Raw genomic sequence first — 8456 nt, 5'->3', positions numbered from 1 at the left:
TTGCAGTCGGTGCTGGCAATGCCCCAGTGCAGTGCGAGGAGGCGCTGCGCTGCAGGGAGCAGGGCGGGAGGCAGCCCTGGGTTGGGGATGGATAAGCAGTTCCTTGCTAAGGCCTGGTCTACACTAGGACTTTAATTCGGATTTAGCTGTCTTAATCCGAATTAACCCTTCACCCGTCCACACTACAGAGCCAGTTAATTCGAATTAAAGGGCCCTTTAAATCGATTTCTGTACTCCACCTCGACGAACGGAGTAGAGCCTAAATCGATTTTGTTAATTCGAATTAGGGTTAGTGTGGACGCACACCACCGAATTACTGTGTTTAAGTTAATGGGGTAGTGTGGCCGCACACCACCGAATTAATGTGGTTTAAAACCGAATTAAGGTGCTTAGTGTGGCAGCGCACAATCGAATTTATACAACCTGTTTCCCAAATTCGAATTATCTAAATTCGGATTAATCCTGTAGTGTAGACATACCCTAAGGGGTGGAAGCCACTGGCGGAGACGCACTTTTCTCAGGGCGGCTGGGAGCACGTCTGGGAGCACGGTGGGGCGGGTTTCTTTGCTGCTTCTCTTCCCCGGCACCATGACCTTGAGCGCCCCCCAGACGTGGCGCAGACAGACCTGATCTCTCTCTCATGCGCCTCTGCCACCCAATCTCTGAGCCACATCTCCCTCCACCTATCGCCTGGGGAGCAACATGAAAGGCTGCAATTCTCTCTCCCTGCCAGGACTCCAGCGCGGCCGCCGGGACTCGGGGTGTCTCTCCGCAAGGAGCCGGGGACGCTCGTCACATTCCCCTTGCTCAGGGACAGAGGTGTGCGGTGTCCCGGGGACAGCGCTGGGCTTTGCCAGAGCGCTCTCCTCCCCTCCATCGCGGGGCCCATTCCTGGCCCGACTGCGGCACCCAGGACAGACAGCGGGACCCCACCCTGGAGGCTCCGAGAAGGACCCCTTGGAAGTCCAGGCCCTCAAGGAGGCAGGAGCTCCCGTGATCTCGAAGCACATGGGTGTCATTAGCCCCATGTCACACACAGGGGGGCTGCTGCCCCAGCAGGGCTGGGAACAGGACCTGTGTCTCCTGGGTCCCAGTCCTGTGCTCTGTCCACTAGGCTGTCCTGCCTCCACCGGTGGATGAGTTAAAACTCCAGCAGCCTTGGCTTCGCTAGGGCTACTACCGTAATATCCCTACTCATCCCTCCCCACAAAAAGGCTGCTCCCCTCATCATGACTCCATCATGCGGGGTAGTGGCTGCCGTGTGCCCACCGCCAGCCATCCCTGGCACAGTCTCTCCTTCCATGCCCACCCTAATCTGGCCTCCGACGCAGCAGGTGACGGCGCTGTTGGGCGGGGACGGTCTCCTCTCGAATGCCCCCCCCCCGTTACCCCTTTAACCGACTGGTGCAGGGATGGGAGACCTCGGTGGAGCAGCGTGGGGCTGTAGTTAGGGGGGATGAGTCAACGGGGGCCCTGAAAGGAGGGGCTGGTTCCCCACCATTGGGGGCATGTAGCCTGGTGTATGGCCAGGTAGGCTGTGTCCTTTGTGCCTCCCTGAATGCTTCAATTTACCCCCCCCCACACACACACACACATTCTTCCACCTGCGTTCAGGATTCCCCTTCACTTCCTGCCTTGAACTGTTGTGTCGCACGGCTGTTCAAACAGCTGATGTGTCCCACCCCAGAGGTGGCTGCTTTTGAGCCCTGGATGAAGCATCTCTCCCCCCACCCCCACATAATACCAAGTCACAGTGCATCCCTGACACTAAAAAAACCCCAGCTCCTCCCCAGGGCTTCTCAGCCGCAGTCACATTCACCCCCGCGGCCCCGGTCATGTGGAGAGCTGGTTCCAGAGCGTATCGGGGGCTGTTTGGGTGAAGCAGCAAACAGCTGGGGCTGGGGCATGTATTCATCCATCCAATTAGACAGCTGCAGGAGAAAGAGGGAGGCTGAGGGGGCTCCCCCCCAGCTCTCCAGGAGTAAGACAAAGCATCTCCGACTGAGTCCTACCGCCCGCTGGGACTGGGATCCCTCCCCCAGGCCCCCTGATACCAGCCCCATCCCGGGGGCAGCAGAGCAGGGCCCCTTGCAGGGATGCACCTGCCTCTCAGTCACCAGCAGGCCGGCTGGCACGGAGCAGTCAGGAGCCCGGTGCCCCATGGCAGCTTCTTCCTGGCCCTGGGCTGGGGGAGATGGGCTGGAGGGCTGCTCTCCCCAGCTCCCCCCAGTGATGCGTGGGGAGGGGGGAAGGTTGGGAAGAAAAATCCAGGGGCTGAGCTCTTGGTTCCTGACCCACGCTGGAAGCTGCTGCTGGGCGGTGCCCCATTCCCGGGCACTGTCCTCGTCTCGTCAGTCCAGTCCCCACGGGAAAGGGCGCTAACTCAGCTCTGTCACTGGCCTGCAGCAAGTCACGCCCACGCTCAGTGCCTCAGTTTCCTCTCCCACTCTGTGCCGGTGAGCTCTGGGGGCAGGGCCTGTCTCTCACCCTGTTAGTGCAGTGCCCGGCACAGCTAGGCCTGCAGGCGCTACCCCTCGCACTGGGAAAGGCAGAGGTTAATCCTCTGGGCTGGGATTTGGCCTGGATCGCAGGGTTCACAGCCTAGCAGCTGGGCAGCATGCCAGGGAGCTCCGTTTTGTGCCAGCGCTGGGCTCTGAACTGGTACATAAGAACATAAGAACGGCCATACTGGGTCAGACCAAAGGTCTATCTAGCCCAGTATCCTGTCTTCCGACAGTGGACAGTGCCAGGTGCCCCAGAGGGAATGAACAGAACAGGTAATCACCAAGCAATCCATCCCCTGTTGCCCATTCCCAGCTTCTGGCAAACAGAGGCTAGGGACCCCATCCCTGGCTAATAGCCATTGATGGACCTATCCTCCATGAACTTATCTAGTTCTTTTTTGAACACTGTTATTGTGTTGGCCTTCACAACATCCTCTGGCAAAGAGTTCCACAAGTTGACTGTGCGTTGTGTGAAGAAGAACTTCCTTTTGTTTGTTTTAAACCTGCTGCCTATTAATTTCATTGGGTGACCCCTAGTTCTTGTGTTATGAGAAGGAGTAATAACACGTCCCTATTCACTTTCTCCACACCAGTCACGATCATCCCCCCTTTGTCCTCTCTTTTCCAAGCTGAAAAGTCCCAGTCTTATTAATCTCTCCTCATAGGGCAGCCGTTCCATACCCCAATCATTTTTGTTGCCCTTTTCTGAACCTTTTCAAATTCCAATATATCTTTTTTGAGACGGGGCGACCACATCTGCGCGCAGTATTCCAGATGTGGGCGTACCAGGGATTTAGAGAGAGGCAACATGACATTTTCTGGTATCTGGCTGAAAGGGAAGAATCCCCCTCCCTGAACTTCCAGCCCCTGGCGCAGTACCGCACCATGCCGCTTCCCTGGCTTTATTCACCCCCCTGTGCCCTGCTGGCTAATGCTACCTGGCCCAGACACCCCGCCCCTCGTTGGGCCCTTCAGCCCCCTGCTGGCACATCTCCCACCCCCTTGCAGCTGCAGCCCAGAACAGCGCGTGTGACTGATACCCCCCAGCCATCGCAGCTGTGGGAGACCCCCCACGGTCAGGTGGAGGTTTGGGGGGGCTCATTAGCTGGCATGGGTCTCTATAAACGCCCCCCCTTCCCATGCCCAGCTCCCCCCCCCCGGCCCCTCCTCTGGGCATGAAAACTCAGCCGTGCCCTGGGAAATTGCTTCTTCCGTCAAGCAGGAAATCAGTTTGTTCATTGCACTGGCTAATGCAACATGGAGAAAGGGGGCACGTGGGGGGGGGGGGAAGCACCATGCAGGTCCCTTCAGGTGGACCCAGCCTTTGCTTTAACCCCATGCGTGCCAGGCCTGCCCCTTCGCCGGACACCCCACCGCATCGGGGCAGGCAGCCCCACTGATTGGGGGCGGCTTTAGGGTCCCCGCCCCTCATCCAAACCCTCATTAATGCTGTTGCATATTCAGTTAGCCCATTAGCGGGATTAACTCCCTGTCTGAAGCAAGGGCCTTGGGGACCAGGAGATGGGAGCGGTTCTGGGCGCTGAACCGGGGGGTCCCAGAGTTCCTGGGGGTTGTGGGGGGCTCAGCGGGGGAGGGGAGTGGGGGCTTAGAGCCAGAGCAGCAGGAGGGTGATTTAGGGCTGGGGGGGCCATGCCCGGCCCCATCTCCCCAACCAGTCCTCACGCCGCAGCCAGCACCGATTTCCCTGGCCCGTTTCAGTGGGAGACTCCACAGTCCCACGGCCCTTGGATGCCACTGGTTGCCAGCGAGGGCACGGTCCCGCTCCTGAGTGCCCCCCGCCCGGTGCCCAAGGATGGGCGAGCGTCTTTCACCGCAGGACCCAGAAGTGCGGCAGGGTGAGGGGCTGCGGGAGGGAGCTGGAGCAGGGCAGGAGATCGGACCCGCTCCTCGGCTGGCAGTGATCCGGCCCCCAGCCCATCATTGTCCCAGCAGGCTCCCCACCGGACGTCGGGCTTGGCATGGAGATGAAGGGCCTGGAGAGGGAAGAAAGGAGAGATGAGAGCCTGGGGGGTGGGGGGAAGCACGTGAGCCGCGTCTGTTGGGCAGTCGGGGGGGGGGAGATGGAGGAAGGGGGGATGGATGGGGGCCCCTATTTGCTCTATGCCACCCCAGAGGGCTGGGACAGATGGTGGAGGGTCCATGCAGCAGCGCTGGGAAGCCGAGCTTGTGGGGAGGAGAGGTCACAAGTGCAAGGAGTTTCTGGGGGTCTCAGCCTTGCCATGCCCCACAGAATGGGCCATGGGGCCTGAGACCCCCAATTGCCCCTCGGGAGGGGGGGTCCCTGCAAGGCAGGCCAGGGCCAAGGCCCTTGGGGAAAGCTTGCGGCTACACGGCTGATCTGCGGAAAAGCCCAGGGCCCCGTCCCCTAGCGCCAGTGACTCAGCCTCTGCCCCACCCCCCGCCGTGGTCGTGGGAAGGGTCCTGGCTGGGGCAGCCGTGCCGTGCAGGAATCCAGCCGATCCCACCCCAGAAAGAATCCCAGGCTCCGTGGGGAAGAATGGCCTCTCTGTCATCAGCAGCCCACGCCGGGCACCGGGCTCCTGTTGGCAGAAAAAGAGCCATGGGGCTCCTGCCCCCTGGTGCTGGCCTGGCCCTGAGGAACATGGGACCCCCGCCCCCCGCTCGCTGGCCCATCACAGCAGACTCTGGACCCTGGGGAGCAGGCGTGGGGAGTGAGAGCCCTCGTGTGCTGATGGGGGAAGGAGGGGCAGGTTCGCTAGCACCCAGGCAAGCGTTGGGAGCCCAGATCAGGGAAGGGGGGTGCTCCCCCCACCGCGTTCCAGGGTCTGGCTTGTGCCAAAGGTCCAAACCCTGGCTCCAGAGCAGGGTGGGGGGCAGTCAGTGGCTATTGTGGAGCGGGTGCCTGTGCCCTAGGAACTAGGATGAGACCCCCCCAAACTCAGCCCCCCCCCACAGGGGCCCCCCCGGGGGGGGGGGGGTCGGAACCCTGGGGGCTCGGCTCCCAGCCTCAGCTGGCCCTTGACTGTCCACCTCACCCTGGAGCTGGGGGGGTGTCGTCCGCTTCCCGCCCAGGGCCGGTGCTGGATCATTCACCCGACCAGGCCTAGGGGGCCTTGCCAGACGCCGCAGAAGCCTGCAGTACCCAGCAGAGAACGGCTAGTTCGTAACACCAATGACTGAGCTGTCAGGAGTCATGGTTGCTTTGTCAGCCACAGAATCACGGGGCAGCCGGTGCCAAAATGCCCCGGGGGAGCGACCAGCCGTGGACAGCTGATTATTCTCTCCCGGTGTGTGTCCACAGAGCCTGCGAGAACGGGGAGGGCAGCTCAGGCAGGGGAGGGGGGAACTGGGAGTCAGGACTCCTGGGTTCCACCCAGCGCTGGGAGGGGAGTAGGGTCCAATGGTTAGAGCAGAGGATTGGGTGCCAGCCAGGATGCCTGGGTTCTCTTCCCAGAGTGAAACCCTGCAAACGGCAATGACGGCTGCACCCACAGCACCAGGCCTGGCCCCCCCGCCCGCTCCCCCAACCGCATTCCTGCCCGCGTGTGCGTGGCTCCAGCCAGCCGCATGCCTGCCCTTCATTCCACAGCCCCCACTGCATTCCCGCTGGGGGGGTCAGCCAGAGCCCAGCTGGGCCAAGCCCTCATTTGCACCCAGCCCGCTGGCTCCGGATCCCCCCTGGATCCCCCCTCCCACCATTGAGCCACCTGCCCCACCCGGGCCCAGAGGGGCCCAGGTCTCTGGTAATGGTCCAGACGCTGCAGCAAACCAATGGTGTCCCTCTGCCTTCCACCACCGTGCCAGCCTCAGCCAACTCCCCGATGGACCCCCAGCAAATGAACCCCCCCCCCCCCCCCCCCCCCCCCCGCCCCCCCCCCAAACGCCCCCCCCCCCCCACCCCCAGCTCTGCCAGTGCTCCTCAATCCCGACCCGCAGCCCCCTGCTAGCCCAGCCCTGCCCCCAAGCTCCGCCAGTGCCCCTCAATCCCAACCCACAGCCCCCTGCTAGCCCAGCCCTGCCCCCTCCCAGTTCTTCCAGTGCCCCTCAATCCCGACCCGCAGCCCCCTGCTAGCCCAGCCCTGCCCCCAAGCTCCACCAGTGCCCCTTAGACCCGCAGCCTCCTGCTAGCCCAGCCCTGCCCCCAAGCTCCACCAGTGCCCCTTAATCCCGACCCACAGCCCCCTGCTAGCCCAGCCCTGCCCCCTCCCAGTTCTTCCAGTGCCCCTCAATCCGGACCCGCAGTCCCTGTTATCCCAGCCCTTGGCTCCCCCCCCCCGCCCCAGCTCTGCCCCTGTTGGTTGCGGGGGGGGGGGGAGGGAGAGGGCACCGCACTGGGTGTATCAGGGGATCAATGGGGCAGCATCGAGCTCATCCAGAAAAGGGGGAATCCCTGCTTCCTCAGGGGGTGACATTCCCCTGCCCCCCAACAATGATCCCTGGGGGGGGTGTCAGCCCAAGAGCCCCCAGTGGTGGCATGTAGCACTTTCATTAACCACACCCAGCTGGGTTCCCAGGCCCTGCCGTGTGAATTCGTGGGGGGGGGGGACCCCAGTGCTGCCTGTGCCAAGAAGCCGTTAATCTCTGGGAGCCAAGGCCTCATCTGTCTTTGCAGCTCAGTGACTGGTTTTAATTAAAGAGGCTTTAATCTGCATGGCTGTGCGGGAGGGGGAGAGCAGGGCCTGCCAGGGAGACAGTGACAGTGCTGGGAACAATGGGGGTGGGGGATCTTGGGAGCTCTGCCCTCACAGATCCCTAAGACCCCCTCACGAGATTCCCAGGGCACTTTAACCAGGAGTCGGCTGACACTCCAGACAGTGGCTGAGTTTGCTGCTGAGCTGTGAGAGCTGTGCTTCCAGGGGTCTGTGCCAAGCCCAACTAGATTGCCCGCCTCCTGGTTCTCTAACTGCTAGGTACTCCCCTCCTAGAGCTGGGATAGAACCCAGGAGTCCTGACTCCCAGCACCCCCCTGCTCTAACCACTAGGCCCCGCCGCCCTTCCGGAGCTGGGGATAGAATCCAAGAGGCCTGGCTCCCAGGGCTTTGCTCTCCTCCCCCTCCCAGCGGTGGGAACAGAACCCCACTTGACCCAAATGGATTTTGAATGCCCTAATTTTAACAAAATCTTGGAAAAGGTCCTGTTTAAACCTGGGCAGCTAAGTGGGAGGGGGGCCGAAATAGGAGGCAGGAGACTTTCACCACTAGAGCCAGCCTAGCCCCACCCCAGGTGGGTGGGGCCATCTGACGATCCCACTCAACATCATGAGACTGGCTGAAAAATCATGAGATTAAAAAAAAAATTAAAATCAGTGCTGGGTTCTGTTTCACCAGTGCCTGGTCTTTGAGCCTTTTGGGGTCAGGTTTTCCACCAACACATGGGCTAGAAAACTCCCTCTTTATATTTTATTGGAAACCAAGATTCTCCTGAATTCCCATGACTCCGGGAGCTGGTGCTTTACAAAAAAGCAGGAGACTCATCAATATTATCACTGGTACTTTTCTGGCTCCCATTACTGCATAGCTGAGCACCTCCCAGTCCTTAATGTATTCATCCTCATGGCCCGCCCCAGGCACCGAGGGGCTGCTTTTCTGGAGCCTACTGGCTAGAGCACTCTCCTGGGTCTCCTCCCAGCTCTGCCACTCTGGTGGGCGACCTTGGGAAAATCATTTCCCCTTGCTGTGCCTCAGTTTCCCCACTTGTAAAATGGCGCTAATGATACTGGCCTCCTCTGTAAAGTGCCTGTACCCATCTCTAGTCTTCTCCTTGGACTGTCAGCACCTTGCGGCAGGGACTGTCTGTTCTGTTTTCTGTTCTGTGTCTGTGCCGCGCGTAACCCAATGGGGTCCTGGTCCATGAATGGAGTGTCTAAGTGCTACCGTAATACACCTAATAAATACCATCCAGCGCCTAGCACAATGGGGTCCTGGTCCATGAATGGAGCATCTAGGCGCTACCGTAATACACCTAATAAAT

The sequence above is a fragment of the Terrapene carolina genome, unplaced genomic scaffold, assembly GCF_002925995.2.
Source record: "Terrapene carolina triunguis isolate 2854851 unplaced genomic scaffold, T_m_triunguis-2.0 Scaffold675, whole genome shotgun sequence".
Classification (NCBI taxonomy): domain Eukaryota; kingdom Metazoa; phylum Chordata; order Testudines; family Emydidae; genus Terrapene; species Terrapene triunguis.
Note: the sequence above shows the minus strand (reverse complement) of the source record.